Below are 23,580 nucleotides of genomic sequence, written 5' to 3' on the forward strand. Positions count from 1 at the left end.
ATGAGGAACAAAGCTTGCCCTCCAGGCTGCCTCCAGGAACCAGGGGCAGTGCTGCTGTGACCAGCTATGAATTCAGACTTGGTCCTGTTTCCATCATCCATCAGTACTAACATCTGGAGTCCTCAGGCAGAGGTAGGGATGAGATTTGGCAGGCAGGTGTGCTGGGAAGGAAGGAACTCAGGCCATGTGTGAAAACGCAAGTCTCCTGCAACGGTAGAGGAGGGTGCAATACTCACAATAGAAGTTATTTTTTGGGAGCCTCTAACCACAAAACTACCAAGTTAAAAGGCATTAACCCTCTACCCAGTGGAAGGCAGTTATGTAGGCTCTTTGCTCTGTGATACGAATCTGTGGGAAGGGATGGGGGCCTGTGTCCATTACCCAGGCTCATTTCCCCTGTTTTATATTTGTGGCAGAGACTGTCATTGTGAGACACACAAAAGGCCGTGAGATTACTTTGGAGTATTGCTCATTTTAATTATGGGATTCCTGGGCCATGGGAGGGTGGCGACTATATTCCTCCCTACACAGAACCCACACGAAATTCAGAATTGAGCTGCTAGGGACACAGAGAACAAACGGGAAGTTGAAAAGAAGAATGCAAAAGGTTTTAAATGTACAAGATGACACCAAAGGAAAGAATGGTGACTCAGGAAGTACCTGGAGACGCCACACTGGCAATTTCCGAATGTTGCCCAAGCATTCACATAATTTCTCCGGGAGAAAGAAGATTGTTTGCATGGCGCACATTGTTTCATGTTGCGAAGACATGGTCATCTCAATGTCAGTTAACCTTGATGGGAGACTTATCCAAACTCTGGATGGAGAGTTATCTTTGTTCTAAGTTCAAAGGGGTGGACTCTGAACAACTGGAATGAGTCTATTGCTACCCAAGATAAGTAAAATCACAAATCTCTTTGGTTTCTCTTTGCCTGCTCATGTACAGAACATTCAGTCTCTGCAGGGGTCTTCAGCTGGTTACATTAAAGAGCCTTTGGTGATCACTGGCTCTCAAATTTGAGTGAGTTCTGCATCAACTGGAAGGCTTGTTACAAACCTGGGCCCCATTTCTGATCTACTGAATCAGATCTATTGATTCTGGGTCCCATCCCAGAATTTCTGATTCAGTAGACCTTGAACAAAGCCCTAGAATTTTCTAATTAGCTCCCTGGAGATGCTGCTGCTGATGGCCCAGGCAACTCCTTTGAGAATCATTTGTCTAGAGTGTAAGAAATGAATAGGTCTGGGCCTGCCACTTATGTTTGAAAACTGAGGAATTGATACATGACTGGTAAACTACAAACACAGCCATATGTGGTTCTGGGGTGTTTTGAATATTTGTTGGGGGCTTTTGTGTGTTTGCCCAGCCTATCAACTCACCATTTTGTGGGCCTTGGTGAAGCAGAACTTTGGCTCCACTTAGATTCTTGAATGAGGCCCCTCCAACTGGGGCTAAACAAATGAAGAAGAAAACGGGAAAGAGGATAATATCTCCGTATGCCCAGACTTTAACTTCAGGGTAAGATCAAGGAATTCATTTGACCAGTAGAAGTTTTTATTGTGTGGGCTGATGCACAATAATTAAGTTTGGACTTAATAACATAAGGACCAATAACAGGTTTGTTTGAATGACATGGTTACATAATTCGAGATGAGATGTAAAGTAAGAAGAAGTTATTCTTCTCTGGTCTAAGGCAGTACATCTCAATTCTGACTCCACATTAGAATCACCCAGAAGCTTTAAAATTTGGATTCAATTGATATAGGTTGAGGCCTAGGTATTAATATGCTCTAAGAGCATCCCAGGTGACCCACATGCAGCAAGCCTTGAGCATCACCACCCTGTGCAGTGGCTCTAACCTGTGCTTACATTAGGATCAACTTGAGTAATTAAAAAAAATACCAGTACTGGCTGGGCATGGTGGCTCACACCTGTAATCCCAGCACTTTGGGAGGCCAAGGCAGGCAGATCCCTTGAAGCCAGGAGTTCGATACCAGCCTGGTCAACATGGTGAAAACGTATCTCTACTGAAAAGACAAAAGTCAGCCAGGTGTGGTGGTGCACACCAGTAATCCCAGCTACTTGGGAGGCTGAGGCAGGAGAATCGCTTGAACACAAGTGGCAGAGGTTGCAGGGAGCAAAGATCGTGCCACTGTGCTCCAGTTTGGGCAACAGAGCAGGACTCTGTCTCAAAAATAAATAAGCAAATAAATAAACCAGTGTTTGGGCCTCACCCCCAGATATTCTAGTTTAATCTAAATTGGTCTCAGACATGAGTGTGAACATGGGTATATTTTAAGAACTCCCCAGCAGCTTCTAATGCACAGCCAGGACTGAGAATCACTGGTCCATGGGGACATCTGATTGCTTCATGTCTACTCTACTTCCAAGAGTTCTTGGGAGTAACATCACATTAAAATTAGTGCCAGGCACGGTGGTTCATGCCTATAATCTCAGCATTTTGGGAAGTCGAGGTGGGTGGATCACTTGAGGTCAGGAGTTTGCAACCAGCCTGGCCAACATGGTGAAACCTTGTTTCTACTAAAAATACAAAAATTAGCTGGGCATGGTGGCACATGCTTGTAGTCCTAGCTACTCATGAGACCCAGGATGCGGAGGTTGCAGTGAGCCAAGCTCGCACCACCGCACTCCAGCCTGGGCAAGAGAGTGAGACTCCATCTCAAAAAAAAAGGACAAAAAATGAGAAATAATTGATCAGCATACATCAAATACATTGAAAATGCATTAAAGGAATGTTAATAGGTGGTGCCATAAAACAAAATTAAATAGATAATACAGGTAAATACGAACAAACAAATGTATGTTTTGTTTGTTTGTTTTTAAGTCTCACCTGGAGGCAGGTGACTAGTTCCTGCACAGAGGTTTCTGAACAGGCCCCTTAAAGAGACTTTACTTTTGCGAATGTCTGCCCATCCTCACCTGACCCTCCAAATTCAAAGGAAGGACACGCGCTTTCCCTGACACTCCGCAGGCCACAGGATGCATCCTTTGTTGCCCTAGGTTTGTCGGACCCGTCTGCCACCTCCACATCTAAGAATGCTAGGCTTTGAGAGGAGTACAGCCAAGGCTGGGTTTTTTTCTGTGCCCTGCAGCCTCCGAAGTTTGCCAGTGGCTGACACACCACAGGTGGACCCAGCTTATTCACAGACAACTCTTGGGATGGATGCCGGTTGGCACGGAAACACTGAAGGTTTCTTTTTGGAACCCTGGGCACCACAGTCATATTGCTCATTGCTATACCCTTTCTGACAGTTTGAGTTCAAGTAGAATCATAAAAGGGACAATGCTATGAGAAGCAATAAAAGAGCATCACATGCTGTCATCTCTAAGGGTCTCCCTTCCGAATGTCTAATCATCTCTGCAATCAGAATGTATCGCACAATCCCTGCTGCATGAGCACAGACGTGATGCACCTGGCCTGGCCTAAGCAAGGGGAAACTTGGCTGTGGCTGTTTCTGTTGGGGTCACCATAATTGAGTTTTCTGCCTTGCTGGCCATGCATGTGTTGTTTACATACTGACCCATGTAATGGAAGAGAAGAGGAATGAACAAGCCTTAGAATAGTTTTTAAACATTTCAAAGAATGAGAAGCTGTGGTAAGTAATATGCTCATCATTTGAATCGTTTTTAGGATGGCAAGCCTGAATCTGACGGAAGCTGCCTGCATATTTAACTATGAGCTTAGACCAATAGGAAAGTGCCAGTCACAAAATTTACAGAATGGGTGTGGCTGACATGGAAGGCAATTCCAGATTCAATAGTGGAGTACCCCCTTAAGAAATTCTGTGCCAGCAAGGCACAGTGGCTCATGTCTGTAATCCTAACAACTTTGGCAAGCTGAAGTGGAGGATTGCTTGAGGCTAGGAGTTTGAAATTAGCCTGGGCAATATAGTGGGACCCCTGTCTCTACAAAAGCAAAGAATTAGCCGGGCATGGTGGCACATACCTGTAGTCCCAGCTACTTGGAGGCTGAGGCAGGAGGACCACTTGAGCCCAGGAGGTTAAGTGTGCAATGAGCTGTGATCATGCCACTGCACTCCACCCTGGACAACAGAGCAAGATCCTGTCTCAAAGAAAGAAAAGAAATACTGCACAAATACACATGGCCACGGACGATGATCATGTTCATAAAAGTGTGGAAAAAGAACTCAGGAGAGCTAGACTTCAAACATAAAGATGTCTTAGGAATATACCTTAGCCAATTTATTTTGTTTGTACTTTCCTTTTTTTTTGTGTGTATGCACAAGAGTGAAGTATCATAAAAATCTATATTTAAATAAGCCCAAAGGAGTATTCAATGGGCATAAAATAAAAATTCTCAGTGATTAGAGGGTGTTGGGTTGTGGTCTAAATGGCAGTGCTTTTACTTAATGGTTATACTTAGAAATTCAAATTCCAATTGATAGCATGTGAGATTTGATAAAACGTGGTAATGAAGCAGCTACAATTTATAACAGCTGTATGCTAAGTTGTGTTATGCCTCCTTTTTTTACTAAGAAACGGAAGGACAAATAGTTGAAGTGATGACTCACTTCAAGTCATCCCTATCTAAGCAGTCTTACCAAGTTCAGAATTCTTAACCACAGAACTAAAGGGAATTATCAGTGAGGCAAAGACATTTTAACTTGTGATAAAGCTATATACATTTGAACAGGAGACTATAGTCACCTGTCTTCTGTACTGTTTTGAGAACAACATAATTTCTCTTTATACCGAGAATGTGGTTTGGGGAAAAGTGTGAGCTTATTACATCTGGAGCCTATCATCTCTCTAAAGGTAGTAAGGGGCCGGGTGCCATGGCTCACACCTGTGTGTAATCCCAACACTTTGGGAGGCCAAGGTGGGTGGGGAATGCTGATTGGTTGGGGATGAAATCATAGGGCTGTGGAAAATGGTCTGTGTGCACTGAGTTCACCTCTGGGTGGGGGCCACAGGACCCCAAGTCACATGTATCCAGGTAGGGTTAGTCGGTTGCCAGAAATGCAAAAGTCTGAAAAATATCTCAAAGGCCAATCTTAGGTTCTACGATAGCGATGTTACTTATGGAAGTGATAGGAGAAGTTATAGATCTTGCAGACTGCAGAACAATGGCTGGTGTAAGGTAATGGATGTGCTTTGGTCAAGGATAGGCCCAGGTAGGATGCTTACATCCTGCATGACTCAGTGAGTTTGCAGCACAGGTGCATAACTCCAGTTGTTACAATGTAAACACAACTATGTAGCCACAACAGAAGAAGGCCATCACTTAGCTCTATGCCACTATTGTCTGTAAAAGGTATAATTGCCCTGCTGACGCTGTACAGATGCTTGCACCCTGAGAAAGAGAGCCAAAGCTGTCTTTGTAGATGAACAGAGAAGAGCCAGGATACAGCTCAGCTTGTTTGTGACCAGACAGAGAAAGAATTAAGCTGCTAACCCTGAAGAGAGAGCCAGCCATGCAGCTGTGCATGAGAGCTGCCGGAGCAAGCAGCTGAGACAGAACAGGCAGTGTAAGAGAGCTGCTGGTGAGACAGCTGCTGAATAAAGTTACATTTCACCTTCCTACGGCCCTCCAAATGTTATTTCAGCTATCTACCATTCATCCACCCACTCCCTTCAGACCTCAGCATGGGCTGGAACCTGACCCTGGACCTAACAGCTGGTTATCATTTAACTACACCTATATCTTAGCAGAACTCAGGCCCCTCTCATAATCCTAATCTTGTGGCGTTTCATTAGTTTCACAAAGGTGGTTTAGTTTGGGGAAGGGCTATTATCATCCTTGCTTTAAACTATAAATTCTTCTCATGGTTAGCTTGGCCTACAGCCTGGAACGAGTGATGACAGGTAGCCTGTGAGGCTAGGGGCAAGATGGAGCCAGCCATGCTAGATTTCTCTCACTGTCATACTCTTTGGAAAGGCATTTTCAAATCTCGATATCTTTTGAAACTAAACTCGTTAGAAAGCACAGAGCAGGTGTTTATGTGACCACCTGGGTTCATTCTAGCTTTTTTTTTTTTTTTTTTTTTTTTTTGGCAGAGCTTTTTAGTAAAGGGTCAGATAATGAATGTTTTAGCCTTTGTGGGTCATACTGCCACCCAATTCTGCCACTGTCACCTGAAAGCAGCCATAGACAACATGTAAATGAATTCGTGTGGCTGCGTTCCAGTAAAATCGTATTTATGAACACTGAAATTTTCATTTTATAAAATTTTCATGTCACAAATATTTTTCTTTGATGTCTGTCAACCATTAAAACACATAATATTGGGCCAGGTGCAGTGGCTCGTGCCTGTAATCCCAGCACTTTGGGAGGCTGAGGCAGATGGATCACCTGAGGTCAGGCGTTAGAGACCAGCCTGACCAACGTGGTGAAACCCTGTCTCTACTAAAGATACAAAAATTAGCTGGGCGTGATAGCAGGCACCTGTAATCCCAGCTACTTGGGAGGCTGAGGCAAGAGAATCACTCAAACCTGGGAGGCAGAAACTGCAGTGAGCCGGGATCACACCACTGCACTCCAACCTGGGGGACAGAATAAGACTACCTCAAACAACAAAAAAGGTAAAATCCCTTCAGGGTGTATAAAAGCAAGTGGCAGGTCAGATTTCAATCCCAGGCTTTAATTTGTCTGCCTCTGCTGGAGAGTCAATGTCTTTTCTCACAAGGGTTTAACCTTTGGGATTGGGGAGAGAACCCAAATTAGGGGCCTGACATGTTTTCTGTGGAATTGTTGACAGTTTGCTTATTTTAGATCAGACTTCTGACTTACAAAGTTGCCGTGAGAATTAAGCAATATGTCATATGCAAAGTGTTTGGTGAGAGGTTGATAAGATGTGCTTAGAGTTCGTTCCTTCTAAATTCCTGCATTCAGCCAGCAAATGCTTGGGTGCCTACTATGTGTCAAGTTTTATGAATATAAAAAAAAAAAAACAAATGAAAAAGAGGGGTTCTTAGGATGGTTTCAGCTGGAATTGGGGAAGTACGTTGAGTTTTCTGTTAGCACTGGGAGTTTGGGAACATAGCGGCTCTGAGGTCGGGCAATGTTTTCACACCTGCATTTCCTTAACTTTTAAATAGACCACCTAGTGAGAACCTGTACTGTCTTAGGATGCTGTTAATTTTTCCACTCACTGTTGGATTCCTATAATTGTGTATTCTGGACATGAGAGAGACTGCTAGGTGATAAGATGTTTAGTAAAAAACGAGAATGATTTCAGAACTCATTAGCGGAGGAACACGAGGTTCCAGGTGCTCTAAAGGAGAAAGTTAGGAAGAACTTCCCAAGATAAGCATGAAGGCTGCAGAAGCACCTTCACTGATAATGGAAAGGGTTAAATATCAAATCAAAATTAATGAAAGCCTCAGGGAAAATGCCGGCTTCAGCCTCAGGTGGCTACAATCCCTCTTTAATGAATTAAAATTTACAGGTACTTAAAGATAATGGAAAAAGCTCCTCAGGCTAGTTTTTTCCCCCCATTTATTTGTTTTACTGCATTTTAGGTTTGGGGGTACATGTGAAGAACATGCAGGATTGTTGCATAGGTACACACGTGGCAGTGTGATTTGCTGCCTTCCTCCCCATCACCTACCCTCAGGCTACTTTCAATGTTTTCAGTTGACTTTAAGAGGCTCACCTTTACCTGCAAGTATAGAATGTGACCAGGAGGTGGCAGTGGTACCTAAAGTAAAAGCAGCTTCTAGAGTTAAAAGCCTTCCTGGGAGGCCAGGAGGACTTTCCTTACCCTTCACACTAAACAGGAATCCATGAGATGTACATGTAGCAATTTCCAAAACACTACAATGAACACCACCATGCCTGCAATCCTATCTGTAGGACAAATGTGGCACTTACACATTTCAATAAAAAAACTGACCTTGTCGCCAGGTGGCAGAGGATACCTGCATTCTTCTGTCAATCATGGCCCATCCTTCTTAAGGGCTAGCTCTGAACTAGGCACTGTGCTGAACATCTGCCATGGATTATTCCATTAAATTCTTACAACACTTCTTTGAGATACATGCAATTAGTTTCACCTCCATTTTACAGAGGAAAGAACTCACTCAGAGAGTGGGAATAATTTGAATAAAAGGAGAGATTCAAACCCAGGCAGTCAGAGCCAAAGCCTGTGCTCTTACCTCCCAAACTGTCCTTCTCATCAACTTTATTCAATAGCAAACAACCCCCTAGTCTTGGTCCTGGGGCAGATCTGCTTTTTCTCAGACCAGTGGCGCCTACCTGCAGCACAGACCAGCGCCAAGAAGGGAGATGGTACTACAAGAGGGCTGTGTACACTGAAGTGGCTCAGGCATGGGGATAAGGGTGGGGTACTGACAATGTCTGTTAAAAGCACCCACTGGGCCAACCACAGTGGCTCACGCCTGTAATCCCAGCATTTTGGAAGGCTGAGGCAGGTGGATTGCCTGAGTTCAGGAGTTTGAAACAGGGCTGGGCAACATGGTGAAACCCCATCTCTACTAAAATACAAAAAAAAAAAAAAAAAAAGAGAAAAAGAGATTAGCTGGGCATGGCGGCGGGCGCCTGCAGTCCCCGCTACTGAGGAGACTGAGGCAGGAGAATAGCTTGAACCTGGGAGGCGGAAGTTGCAGGTAGCTGAGATTGTGCCTCTGCACATCAGCCTGGGGAGACTCCATCTCCAAAATTAAATAAATAAATAAATAAATAAATAAGCACCCACTGTCCCTAAGAGCCAATGCATATTAAAATTCTGGCTCTTCCCAACTGCTACCTGGAGAGCACATAGGCATGCACCCTGCCTTCTAAGTTATTACAAATGTCTACTGAGTTACGCAAATATTCTGACCTGCCATAAGAACAATCTCCAGCTCCCACCCTGCAGTCTCTGTTTCCCTGGCCCCTGCTGTTCACATGTATACATGTGTGCACACACACACACACACACACACACACAAACTTTACAAAATCACCCTGGTACCAAGGTGCCCATTTCTATATTGGGTAGGGCAAAGCTAAACAGCCAACAAAGAGATCCAGTAAATAATTGATTGGCTGAAAGAAGACAGAAGTTTCTCTCTCACATTACAGCCCAAGGGGAACATTTGAGGTCTGAAGGCAGATGTGTTTTAAGCAGTTATTTAGAGGTTCAAGCTATTTCCACCCTGTTGCTCTGTTACCCCCAGGACCTTGCTGTCATGGTCACGGTCCAGCCTTTGGGAACTGTAAGGTGCAGTAAAGCATTTACTGAAAATGCAGGTGGTTCGGTGTTCTGAATCCCCAATGGCTGTAGCTTCCTTGCCTTGATTGAGACAGACAGCTGACCAACTTCTGAAGATTAGGGAACAGTAATGCCAGGGTTCCTGCTGCTACCATAGATGCTGGCAAAAGAACAACTCAAACTAAGCCCAAGGCATAGTTAGCAGTTGATTAAGGGCACACATCCTCCCTCATTATTCATTCCACACCTAGTTCACACCTTCCCATGGTTACAACAGCAAAAGTTATGAGTTGAATATTTCCAAGGACAGACGTGAGAAACACAGAGGAACTGCCTGTGAATCCTGGAAAGGATCCAGGAGATCCTTTATATGGTAACACAAAGGGTAATGCACACCAGACACCAGTATCACCCAAATGCTTACAACCCACAAATTCTGCATCTCATGGGAGCAGTGTTCTTGTGCTCAAGAAGGCACCATTGACTGGGCATGGTGGCTCACACCTGTAATCCCAGCACTTTGGGAGGCTGAGGCAGGTGGATCACAAGGTCAGGGGATTGAGACCATCCTGGCTAACACAGTAAAGACCTGTCTCTGCTAAAAATACAAAAAATTAGCTGGGCATTGTGGTGTGTGCCTGTAATCCCAGCTACTCAGGAGGCTGAGACAGGAGAACTGCTTGAACCTGGGAGGCAGAGGTTGTGGGGGGCTGAGATTGTGCCACACTGCACTGCAGCCTGGGTGATGGAGACTCTGTTTCAAAAAAAAGAAAAAGAAAAAGAAAAGAAAAGAAGGTTCCATCACAGACATGGAAAAATAAAATGGCTATGTTCAGATGTCCCTTGGCCACGTTACCTATGTCTCACTCCAGGGCAGCTAAGGAGGGCTTTTCTGAGCCTCTCAGGGTCATGTGGATATTTGTACTTGTGGCAGTTTCTCTAATTGTGAGTTTGCAAGCCTTGCAGACTGACCTGAAGAAAATGGCTGTGGCCGCCGAACACGTTTGCCGTGAGGTTTAGTCTGGTTCATTTTAGCTGGTCTGGATTGATGGCGTGCTTACCTCCAGAGTTGCCTGGCACATGGTAGTGACCTTGGCTGAGACTATGGAGTGCATTCACTAAAGATAAATGACATGTTTTAACCATGGGTTCATGAGTAGTTTCCGGAAAGGACGTACCAGTCTACCTGCAATGTTTAGTAATCATAGTAATTATTATATGCAGCCGGGTGCAGTGGTTCATGTCTGTAATCCCAGCACTTTGGGAGGTTGGGAGGGGGGGAAGATCATGACATTAGGAGATCAAGACCACCCTAGCTAATACGGGGAAACTCCACCTGTACTAAAAATATAAAAAATTAGCCAGTTATGGTGACATGAGCCTATAATCCCAGCTGAGGCAGGAGAATCGCTTGAACCTGGGAGGCAGAGGTTGCAGTGAGCTGAGATATTGCCACTACACTCCATCCTGGGTGACAGAGTAAGACTCTGCCTTAGGAAAGAAAATTATTATATGCATCTGATGTTGGTGGAGCCTGGGGGGTTTTAACCTTTAAGGCTGGCCGTGTATGGCCTAGGGGACCAGCTCACTAGAAGAGACCCTCGCTGCAAGTAGACCTGGGTTTCCAGTTCTTACATTCTTTGCGTGAACACTGATGGCATCTGAGATCTAGAAACCAAGCATGTCTTGTGTGACTCAGCAATGGCTTTAGATACTCTTCTCTCTCCTGCAGTGGCAGTATTGTAAACTTTACCTGTAACAAACAGGTAAAGTATAAACACAGCACCTTAAGTACAATACTTAAGGTAATTAATATGTAGTTAATGCACATATCCTTCTTGATACACCTGCATACTCGTATAATGTCACCCAAACCATTAAGTGATTTACTTGGTCCTTGGCCATCAGTCTGGTACACTGGAAAGGCACAGGCTCATTATAAGGGTATGATGAGGGTTTCCTACTGTAACTCTCTGGACTCCATACACATCACCAAAGAGAATTCAGGTCATCTTTTCTACCTGTGTGTGAAGTGTTACAGCACAAAGCTCACTCCAGGCAGACCGAGGAAAGTGAGCGCTGGGCAGGTTGAGGCAAGTATGAATAATATTCTGACATCAGACCCCTCCTTGGCAGCTTCATCATTGGTAGACTTAATCCAGCTTATATCAAATGTGGAGAAGAATAAGTTTGGGGAGCAAAAACATGGGAGTGAATTTGGTGCAAAGGGTTCAGATTAAAGCATAGCATTCCAGAAGCCCATTTAAAATGGGTCTTGGGTTTCAAGAGAGGAAGCAGGACAGGATATCCCCCAGGGAATCACCTGTAGAAGTGTAGAAGTAAGAGGTGACACCATGGACTAGCTCTCCAAGGAGGAATGCAGATGAAAAATGGGATGAGCACCTGGGACAGAGCCATGTGGATGAGACAGAAAGATGCGGGTAGAGAGGTCAGATGGGAGCCAGAGGGCTTGTTGGGCAAACATACATAACTTTAAAAAAGTGATAATTTGGCCAGGCGTGGTGGCTGATGTCTGTAATCCTAGCACTTTGGGAGGCCAAGGTGAGTGGATCACCTGAGGTCAGGAGTTCGAGACCAGCCTCACCAATATGGTGAAACCCTGCCTCTACTAAAAATACAAAAATTTGCTGGGTGCGGTGGTGGGTGCCTGTAATCCCAACTTTTGGAGGCTGAGGCAGGAGAGTCGCTTGAACCCAAGAGGAGGAGATTTCAGTCAGTGGAAATCACACCACTGCACTCCAGCCTGGGCAACAGAGCAAGACTCCATCTCAAAAAAAAAAAAAAAAAGTAGTAACTTATTAAAGGGAAATTCACATAACATTAATCTTTGTAAAGCAGACAATCAGTACACTCACAACGTTATACAACCACCACCTCTAGTTCCAAAACATTTTCATAAACAGAAATCCTTTGCCTTTTAAATGGTCACTCCCCATTCCCCTCCCTTCCAGCTATGGCAACCACTAAACTGCTTTCTGTCCATGAAATTTGCCTATCGTGGACATTGCAAATAAATAGAATCATACAATATGTGCCCTTTTGTGATGACCTTCTTTCTCCTAGTATAAGGCTTTCAGGGTTCATCCACGTTGTGACATGAATCAGTACTTCATTCCTTTTTACGGCTGAGTAATATTCCATCATATGGATGGACTACATTTTGATTCTCCATGCATCTGTTGGTGGGCACTTGGGGTGTTTCCACTGTTTGGCTATTGTGAACAGTGCTGCAACCATAGGTGTACTTATTCGAGTCTCTCTTTTCCATTCTTTTGGGTGTATACCTAGGAGTGGAATTGTGAGGTCATATGGTAATTTTCTGTTTAACGTCATATGTAACTTTCAAGCTCACCCACGTCAGGGGTTGGCAATTAGAAGAAGGTTGTTGGAGAGAACTGTCAGTCAGCTCAGAGTCCTATCCCCATAAAGGGGGTGTAGCAGGGGATGCATGCCTCATTTCGAGCTGAGGAAAAGTCTTCAAAGGGCCCCTCAAGCAGATTTTAACTGTTTTTTGTAAATTGGAGAACATGGTACATTGGCACATGACACACCTGAGAACTCCAAAGGGTGCCAGATCATAGCTGGTAGCTTCCCGAATGGCTACATGACATTGGCCTCCTCTCCTGAGTTTGTGAGCACAAAGCATGTGTGGGACCCATGGAGCAGAGCGGGACCTCGCGTTTATGAGGGATGATGTGAGATTTACTGAGATCCTAGTTACAACCACTTCCTTGGAGGGGTGAGGTACGGAACAAAAGCAAAACCAAGCAGGAGGTTGATTCCTGCCTGCCGGGGAGTTGCAGATGGGTTCTAAGCAATCAGTAGAAGCAGAGATGCTTCCTCCCATGTCCCGGGAGGATCCTAGCCACTAGAGGGTGAATTTCCAAAACGAGGAAAGAAGTGTCAGCATTTAATTCCTTCCCAGTGCATCTCATGACAGTATTACTCAAATAAAGTCCTACTCCACCTCCCTCCCAGTCATTGCTCACTCTCAACCCTGGAGGGGACAGAAACTTCTCTAAGTAACTTGGGATGAGAGATAGAAGCTCAAGTTGGGGAGCAGTTAACAAAGCTTCCCATTCTTCCTCACAGCAGACGTCCAGCCCAGAGCTCCCGAAAAAGTAGTTTTACCTTTGAATGAAGTTGGAAGGCTTTTTTGTTTTTAAACTTGTGCTGGACAGGACTTATTAACTTCTGAACTGAAACAAGTGGCTTTCATTCCTATGAGTGGCACACCCCACTATGAATTTCATCCAAGGCCTTGGAAGGTAAACTTGAAGTTGTTGGGCTAGGCACGGTGGCTCACGCCTATAATCCCACACTTTGGGAGGTGAGGTGGGCGGATCATGAGGTCAGGAGATTGAGACCATCCTGGCTAACACGGTGAAACCCCGTCTCTACTAAAAATACAAAACAATTAGCTGTGCTTGGTGGGACGTGCCTGCAGTCCCAGCTACTCCGGAGGCTGAGGCAGGAGAATCACTTGAACCCAGGAGGCAGAGGTTGCAGAGGATGCTGCAGTCACACCTCTGCACTCCAGCCTGGGCCACAGAGCGAGACTTCATCTAAAACAAAAATGAAGTTGTTGATAATTAATTATCTCCTGCTATGGACTAAATGTTTGCATACCCCAAAATTCATATGTTGAAATCTTGAACCCCAATCTGGTGATATTAGAAGATGGGGTCTTTGGGAGGTGATTGGGTCATAAGGATGGCACCTTCATGAATGGCTTTAGTGTTCTTATAAGAGAGACCCCAGAAAAAAAAAAAGAAAATAAAAAGAAGCCCCAGAGAAATCTCTTGCTCCTTCCACCATGTGAGGACACAGCCAGAAGATGGCTGTCTATGAACAGGAAGCAGGCCCCCGTTAGACACCGGATTTACCAGTGTGTTGATCTGGTACTTCCCGGCCTCTAGAATTATAAGAAACAGATTCCTGCTGTTTATAAGCCGCCCAGTCTATCGTATTCAATTATGGCAGCCTGAACTGACTCAGACATATCCCAGAAGTTATGCCTATTCCAAGTGTTTAAATTTTGTTACTTACCTTCCTTAAGAACAAAGCTTGTGACTTTCTCTGTATCTGTTTCTTTTGTACCAGAGTCTGGCATGCTGAGACGCTGAGTACCTGGCATGTTTTCTCTTTGTGTGTAAACTCTGTTTACTTCCTCGTCAAGCACTCCCGCCAGAACTCAGCAAGCAAACACACTCGTGCTAACAGCCTACGCCAGGAGGCTACTGCAGCAAAGTGGGGGACATTTCTATGTGTGTGCCCTTTCTTTGGGGACAGGGAGTGAATCTTTTATCCTGGCACCTCTCTTCCCCCATCAGCAGAGCCTAAAAGAATGGACATTCTGTAGACTGGATAGGAAAATTGAGCTGAAAGTTATCTTGCAAAAATGTCATAATCTCTTCAAACTAGTTAGCCATTCTCTGTGTCTGTGCAAATGCTTGGGACACTAAGAGGGATTTTTTTTTACTCAAAAAAAAATATACAAAAATCTACCAAATGTGACTTCTCCATACTGATCACCCATGAAAGCAGAGGGTAGACTCTATCAGAAATAATGATTCTCAAAGTTGAGTGTGCATCAGGATCCTATGGAGGGCTTGCTAAAGCAGACAGCTGGCCCTTGACTCGAGTTTCTGAGTCAACAGAGCTGGGTGGGCCCAAGGAATTTTCATTTCGGACCTGTTTCCAGGTGACGCCAATGCTGATGGCCCACAGAGCACACTTTGGAACCACTGCGCGAGATATAGGAGATGTGTTGGGGTTCAACTTTGTGCCTGAGTTTACAATCAGTGTCGTCCTAAGGCAGTGGGTCTCAATGCTGAATCTTGGAATTCTAGAATCACCAGGAGGGAGCTTTCAAAAAATACTCATGCTTGAAACCGGCCCACCCAGACAGGCATCTGTAAAAAAAAGAGGGGTGGGGAGATTTAAAGAGAAATGGAATCAAATGTCTATGAAAGGATGTGTAAAATGAATAATACTTGCTGTAATCATATGGCAAAAAGCAGAAACAGGAGAATGGAAATATAAATTGTCATTAATTACCGGGAAGAGACTGAAGGTGACTTTCTAGAATGCTCAGAATATGTATCTTGATCTGTGACACACATGTATGTATGTATCTGTATCTGTGAAAATAAGCAGATATAGATATACACATAGATATAGATACGGTTTGGCTGTGTCCTCACCCACATCTCAACTTTGTTTTAAGATGGAGTCCTACTGTATCACTCTGTTGCCCAGGCTGGAGTGCAGTGGCATGATCTCGGTTCACTGCACTTCTGCCTCCTGGGTTCAAGCAATTATCTTGCCTCAGCCTCCTGAGTAGCTGGGACTACAGGTACAGGCCACCACGCCTGGCTAATTTCTATATTTTTAGTCAAGATTGGGTTTTACCATGTTGGCCAGGCTGGTCTTGAGCTCCTGACCTCAAGTGATCTGCCTGCATTGGCCTCCCGAAGTTCTGGGATTACAGCCATGAGCCACCATGCCCAGTCCCAAATCTCATCTTGAATTGTAGCTCCCATAATCCCCATGTGTCATGGGAGGGACCCAGTGGGAGGTAATTGAATCATAGGGATGGGTTTTTCTTGTGCTGTTTTCCTGATAGTGAATGAATCTCATGACACCTGATAGTTTTATAAAGGGCAGTTCCCCAGCACACACTCTCTTGCTTGCGGCAATGTAAGATGTACCTTTGCTCTTCCTTTGGCTTCTGCCATGATAATGGGGCCTCCCCAGCCGTGTGAAACTATAAGTCCATTAAACTTCTTTATCAATTACCCAATCTTGGGTATTTTTTCATAGCATTATGAAAATGGACTAATACATATATATCTATGAAGCAAGTCTTTGAGTTATATATTCAAGATTAGTACACTTCCCACACTTTACATGGTTTATGCTTTGATCAACAGAAACAAAGAATACCAATGCTCAAGCCCTACTTTAGAGATTGTCATTTAATTAAATAGTTCCCAAGCTTCCTGATGATTATCTTGGGCAATCACTGTTAAGAAACACTGTCTCAGAGGATAGGGCCACTTGGTCTGAGCCTAAGGCTAGTGAAACTAAAAGAGGCGTTGGAGGCCATCTAAGTCTGCCTCGACTTATCAGGGTTCTGCCACAGTACACACTTGCTTGGAATTTCCTCTGCCCACACACCCTCTGGCGACTGGTGGTGGTGCCTGGCTGGTCAGGGGTCTTCTCATTAATCTTGTTAGCTTGTGACAACACTCAGCAGAGAGGATCCTGGGATTTGGGGTCAGAGGGCATCCCCGCAGTGCTCAGGTTGTGAGTGCAGCCACTGGTATCATGAACAGTCCTTTAAAAGGAGAGCAAGGCTCCAGTGTTGGGGGGAAAATCCAGCAAGTGGAATCTGAAACTGGCAGAGAAAGGGACCCATGGCAAGAGAGAGACAGGTCTCGCTCTCAGAACACTCCCATCACGAGACCACCTGCCTTTCTTGTGAAGAGAAGCAGTTCCTGCACTGGGAGAAAATGTGCTAATCTGGATCTGGGGCTGATACTGGTTTTGAGAGCCAGCTCAACCCCCCGTTAAAACCGCTTGGGGTTTGGGTTGGCAGAAGACACAGTGTTTGCCACGACCAGCTTTTTCCTCCTTCTCCTATTTCTCAGCCAGGGCTCAGGGGCTGGCATGCTACCAAGTCTTGATTAGGATCCTGGTTTTGAGGACTTCAGGGGGTGGATTCACACAGGGTTGGGGAGTTATCAGTGAGCAGACAAACGGGAAATACAAGGATTAATAACAGAATAAATTGTGGTTAATTACTGGGAAGAGACGGAAGACAACTTCAGTGGGTCTATCATCTTACCGGATGGAATTGGAGGGGGAAATTTAATGTAATTGTCACAAACACAAGGCCAAGAAAAAATACTATAGGTTCAGTTCCGTGCACTTTCTGTTTCTAGGAAGCATGTGGTTTATTAGCTGTGGGAGAAATACAGTCACAGCTGGCAAAAACTTTCAGAATTTATGCGCAGGCAGAAAATGCTGGAAGTCATGACTGCGATTGCGTCTTTCTCAACAATAAGGAAGTGGCCTGAAGGAATGTTTGTGAGGAATGCAGAGGGTCAACCAGTGCCTGAGAGGCTGTGGAAAGGCGAGGTTTTATGAAGAGGAATTTAGGAAAAATCTCAGGATTCTCTCTGGCCTCCAGTTAGAAGCAGCAATTTCGCCATTGGCAGTTTCAATATTTGGAGCGTGGATTTCTCTTATTTTTGATGATATAAAAATAAGTGAAGGGAAGGAGTCAGGAGGAGATAGTTTAACACAGTTAGGAGTTTAGACTGAAAAAACAAAATGGCCAGACGCAGTGGTTCACATCTATAATCCCAGCACTTTGGGAGGCTGAGGCTGGCAAGTCACCTGAGGTCAGGAGTTCGAGACCAGCCAGCCAACATGGTGAAACCACATCTCTACTAAAAATACAAAAATTAGCTGGGTGTGGTAGCTGGTGCCTGTAATCCCACCTATCAGGAGGCTGAGGCAGGAGAATTTCTTGAACCTGGGAGGTGGAGGTTGCAGTGAGCCAAGATCTCACCACTACATTCCAGCCTGGGCCACAAAGCAAGACTCTGTCTCAATTTAAAAAAAAAAGAGTTTAGACTCTGGTATGTGGCTGCCTGAGTTTGCCATTTCCTTGTGCAATTTGCTAGCTATGCTACCTTAAGCAAGTGATATTACCTTGTTAGAATTATTTACCTTCAATATGCAGCACCCTACTCACAAGCGGGGGTGCAGAGATTTTTAAACAAATAAGATGAACAGAAGAAGCATTCTCTAGACAAGATTTATAATTTTTCCAGACTAAAAGAATTTCAGAGGCTTCTCTCAAAACCCAAGAAAACCAAGTAAAAATTAATGTTTTTCAAATACGAAAGATCAAAACAGGGACCCGATGTAAAGTATTGCTCTGAGATGGATCTGACACAATTTATGAGTCAATTTTGCCAAGGTTAAGGACATGCCCAGAAGGAAAAATATGGAATCACAGATACAAGTCTGTGTAGTCTATGCCTTTCTCGAAAGATGACTTCCAGGACTTCACTATTTAAAGGGGAAAAGCGGCTGGAGGGGAAAGAGGGAGGGTCTGGAAATCTACAAGTTGCAATGGAGAAGGAGCTGTTAGGAGAGCAGTCAATCATGGATGTGTCTCACAGTCAGTAAGTCAGCACTTTACATAAGATACAATGAACATAGAGTAGCTGCCTGTGGAGATATTTAACCTTTTATCTGTAACTATCTGTTTAGGAAGAAAAGGAAAGCCAGTTTCATGCATGACTCAGTTTTTAGTGTTTGTTGCTGTTGTTGTTTTGTTTTGCTTTTTGGCAGAGTGAATTGAGGTTCTGAGTTTTAATTTTCCTTTCACAGTATTAAGAAGGGCTGTGCAATCCATTACTGGGCATGTATCCAAAGGATTATAAATCATTCTACTATAAGGACACATGCACATGAATGTTCATTGCAGCACTGTTTACAATAGCAAAGACCTGGAACCAACCCAAATGCCCATCGATGATAGACTGGACAGGGAAAATGTGGTACATATACACCATGGAATATTATGCAGCCATCAAAAATGATGAGTTCCTGTCTTTTGTAGGGACATGGATGAACCTGGAAACCATCATTCTCAGCAAACTGATACAAAAGCAGAAAATCAAACACCGCATGTTCTCACTCATAGGCGGGTGTTAAACAATGAGAACACATGGACACAGGGAGGGGAGCACTACACACTGGGGTCTGTTGGGGGGAAATGGGGGAGGGACGGGGGGGTGGGGAGCTGGGAGAGAGAGCATGGGGAGAAATGCCAGATATAGGTGAAGAGGAGGAAGGCAGCAAATCACACTGCCATGTGTGTACCTATGCAACAATCTTGCATGTTCTTCACATGTACCCCAAAACCTAAAATGCAATAAAAAAATAAATAAAATATTAAAAAAAAAAAAAAAGTGGCTGTGGCCAAACCTCTCTCTGAGGCAGTTTCTCCCACCACCATGGGGACATGTCCTGGTGGGTGTGACGTTCCGAGGGAGTTTGACTCAGCTACCCCAGGAGGGAAGAAGCTGGACTTCTTAGTTCCCTTCTCTTTATTCATCCCCACCAATTGCCCCCTTGGCCACTGTGGGGGTGCCACCTCCACACACACATGCACACAGAGGTACTAACGAAGTCCTAGTTTGTGAGCAAGCAGGGACCTTGCGATAAGTCCTTTCCTAAAGTAGAGTCTTAAGTTGGTATCAGTGGATGCAGCTGGTTACCTAGAGGGAAGCCCCCCAGGAGCCTGAGTGCCTAGAGGGAGGGTGAGGAGGCAGCCACAGGCAAGTTGCAATATTTTCTCTACATATTCTGCCTGGAATCAAGATGCCCAGGAAAGAAATTCTGGACTTAAAAAATGGAGGAGGTTTTGTATTTTTAGTAGGGGCAGCATTTCACTATGTTGGCCAGGCTGGTCTTGAACTCCTGACCTCAAGTAATCTGCCTGCCTCGGTCTCCCAAAGTAGCTTTGCACCCAATCAACAGCTCAGCTCAGCTTCTGAAAGGCAAGCTGTCAGGGGCTGCTGGAGGATTTAATTCCTACTAAAAAACAGAAGCAGTGCCCTCCCATCGAGCTGAGGCACAGTGAGAATGGTGACAGTGTTCCATGCCTGACCCCAGCTGCACTCCGTCTGTGAGAGCCGGAGGTTGGGGTGTGGTGGGATTACAGTGTTGAATAGCTACTATAACAGGTTCATTTTGGTGCCAATAGGATCTTCCTACTCTACGCCAGAGTGGGGTCTATAATCCACAGCTGAAAACAAGAGGTAGGAAAGAATCCCAAGAATTGCCAGTTTTTTATACCACCCATATCCCCAAGAGCAGTGATTCCCAAAGTGTGGTCCCAGCATCACCTGGGAACTGGTCAGAAATGCAAATTCTTCTTGCTACCCCTCCTGCCACTGAATCAGAAACTTTGGAAGTGGGAATTATCACTGTTTTAAGAAGCCCTCTAGGTAATTCTGATGCATGCCAAAGTTTCAGAACCACAGCCCTAGAGCTTGCTGAGACAGACGTCATTTCAGCAGAATGGAAAAGGTTGACAGAATGGACATTTTCCCCTTCGTGATACGAGGCTGGAAGAAGGCTGCCTTTTGGGGATGCAGGGGCCAAGGGTGTTGGCCCCCTAAAGATTTGCTGAAAAATCACTGGCATGAGACAGATTGATTAATAGGAAAAAAGGCGTACAAATATATTTCATGTGTACACACAGGAGTCTTCAGAATGAAGACCCCCAAATACAGGGGAAATTCTTCATTTTTACGCTTAGGCTCAAGAAAGTATGGACAGCTGTGTAGAAATATGATTGGAGAAAAAGGGTACAATCTAATGCTAACAGACTGGGGAGCCCAGCAGGGCCTGCCTGCCTAGATTCTTCCTGGCCTCTCTGAGCATGTATCCCTTCTTTCTGGGTATGGGGCAGAACCCTCTTTGGAGTGGGGGTCTTATTATCAATAGTCAAACAAGCAGATGAGATAATTTCTTTCCTCTTTCTTTCTTTTTTGCTGGAATACAGCGTTGCAATCTCAGCTTACTGCAATCTCCACCTTTCAGGTTCAAGCAATTCTCCTGTCTCAGCTTCCTGAGTGGCTGGGATTAAACGTGCGAGCCATCATGCCTAGCTAATTTTTGTATTTTTAGTAAAAATGAGGTTTCACCATGTTGGTCAGGCTGGTTTTGAACTTGTGACCTCATGATTTGCCCGCCTCAGCCTCCCAAAGTGCTGGGACTATAGGTGTGAGCCACTGTGGCTGGCCCATATCATTTCTTTAAGGCCAGTTTTTACACAGAAAGGCAGAGGGAAAATTAGAGTAATATTTTTAAGTTTTATGCCTGGCTTTGGGGAAACGGGGTTCTGTTTCCTTTTGTTTTCTTTCTTTTCTTTTCTTTTTTTTTTTGAGACAGTCTTGCTCAGTGGCTTGATCACGGCTCACTGCAACCTCTGCCTCCCAAGTTGAAGCAATTCTCCTGCCTCAGCTTCCCAAGTAGCTGAGATTACAGGCACCCACCACCATGCCTGGCTAATTTTTGTATTTTTAATTTTGATGGGGTTTCACCATGTTGGCCAGGCTGGTCTCAAATTCCTGACCTCAGGTGATCCACCCGCCTCAGCCTCCCAAAGTACTGGAATTACAGGTGTAAGCCACCGTGCCAGGCCAGGGTTCTGGTTTCTATGACCCACCTTAGGGAAGAGGCATTCTAGTTTCTATGACTAGTCCTGGGGAACAATAGCACTGAGAGACAGGAGGGCAGGAGAAGGTCAGAGGAAAGTTTCTGCTTCTGAGGCCTTCTCTTGGGGGCACTGTTTTCTGAGCCCCAACAGGGACATTCAGTGTTTTTATGGAGCTCATTTCCTTTTCTCTTCTCCATGGAATTAAACACCTGGGTAAGACCAGGCACTATGGCTCATGCCTGTAATCCCAGCTCTTTGAGAGGCTGATACAGGGAGATCACTTGAGTCAAGGAGTTCCAGACCAGCCTGGGCAACATAGTGAGACCCTGTCTTTACAAAAGATACAAACATTAGCTGGGCATGGTGGCATGCCTGGATAGTCCCAGCTATTCAGGAAGCTGAGGTGGGAGGATCACCTGAGCCTGGGAGGTTGAGGCTGCAGTGAGCTGTGATCACACCACTGCACTCCAGCCTGGGTGACAGAGTGAGACCCTGTCTCAAAAAAAAAAAAAAGAAAAGAAAAAACCACATACACACATACCCTACTTGACTAGTTCTTCTCAAAACCAAGGTGGTAAAAGGGGGGGCAAAGAACCTCTCTTTTAAAGATGGTAATGTTGGCTGAACATGGTGGCTCACACCTGTAATCCTAGCACTTTGGAGGCCAAAGCAGGCAGATCACTTGAAGTCAGGAGTTCAAGGGCAGCCTAGCCAACATTGTGAAACCCCATCTCTTCTAAAAATACAAAAAAATTTAGCCAGTGTGGTGACATATGTCTATAATCCCAGTTACCTGGGAGGCTGAGGCAGGAAATCACTTGAACCCAGGAGGTGGAGGTTGCAGAGCCAAGATTGTGCCATTGCACTCCAGCCTGGGTGACAAGAGCAAAATTCCACCTCAAAAAAGAAAGCAAGAAAGCTAGAAAGAGAGAGAGAGAGAAGGCAGGCAGGCAGGAAGCAGGGAGGGATGGAGGGAAGAAGGGAGGGAGGGAAGAAGGGAGAGAGAGAGAGACAGAAAGAGAGAGAGAGAGAGGGTAGTGTCCACAAGGAGGAGAACTGACACATTATTCTCCCACTAGATGATTGCTTGGGAGAAAGAAGAGACTCCAGTGGAAACAGGACGGTATAGAATGGCCAGAAAGAGAAGGTGCAGGGATGATCACCTCATGTAGGTACAGAATATGCCTCCTGCCTATGTGTCTACAGGCCCATCTGGGCTAGCAGAGATAGATGAACCTGGGGCAAAAGGTAAAGAGAGTGGACTCTTGATGCAATGGGCAGAGGCAGCTTGACCAGGCATAACCATCTTCTCAAGGGATTTCCCATGCTAGCAGGCTGCTTGGGATGAGTCCCTCCTCAGCAGGAGGCTATTGGGGTCACCACCCACTGGGGCTTGTCCACACCAAGCCTATAGGTGAGGAGCCAGGCCAGCATAAATGGCCAAGGGAAGAGACCAAAACTACGCCATGGCCTGTCACATGAAGGGCTATCTGTGCTTCCTCTCCATCCTTCCTACCCCATTGTCAAAAAGCAGTGTAAACAGAAAGAAGGGTGTGGGAATGAGCCGCTCCCTCCAGCCTTAAGGGCATCAATCAAGGCTGTGCTGGGAGGAGGTGGAGACTGGTAGACTCTGACTTGACTATGAGATGAACTTTAACATTTGAACAGTTCCAAGTTTTAACAACTGGAATGAATGGCTTTAATGTCAGGAAGTGACTGAAAAGTTAGGGAATCCGACTGAGATAGTGTGAGGACAGCCTGTCCCCGAGTGGGGAAGAAGCTGTTGGACCCAGCTGAGTTAGTAGCTGTTCTTGGAAAAGATCTTTTCTTCTTTTAACTTAGGGGAAACATCTCTCCTCCCCATCCTTCGCCACCCCAGGGAAGATTATCGCCTTCAGTTAAACTGGGAAATATGTGGCTCTGAGATTTGGCTCTGAAGTCTCTGGCTTCAATTTGTCCGGCAAAGGTCACACCTCTACTCACAGCAGTGCCGAGACTGGAGCCTGATCTGTCCTTCTTCTGCCAGGGGAGAATGAAGCATGATAAGTGCCAGGCAGCCACATTGATAGTCCTCACTGGGAAGTGGAAGGCTGGGAAAACTTGGGTAA

The sequence above is a fragment of the Sapajus apella genome, unplaced genomic scaffold (genome assembly GCF_009761245.1).
Source record: "Sapajus apella isolate SASKATOON/1434 unplaced genomic scaffold, GSC_monkey_1.0 scaffold46, whole genome shotgun sequence".
Lineage (NCBI taxonomy): Eukaryota > Metazoa > Chordata > Mammalia > Primates > Cebidae > Sapajus > Sapajus apella.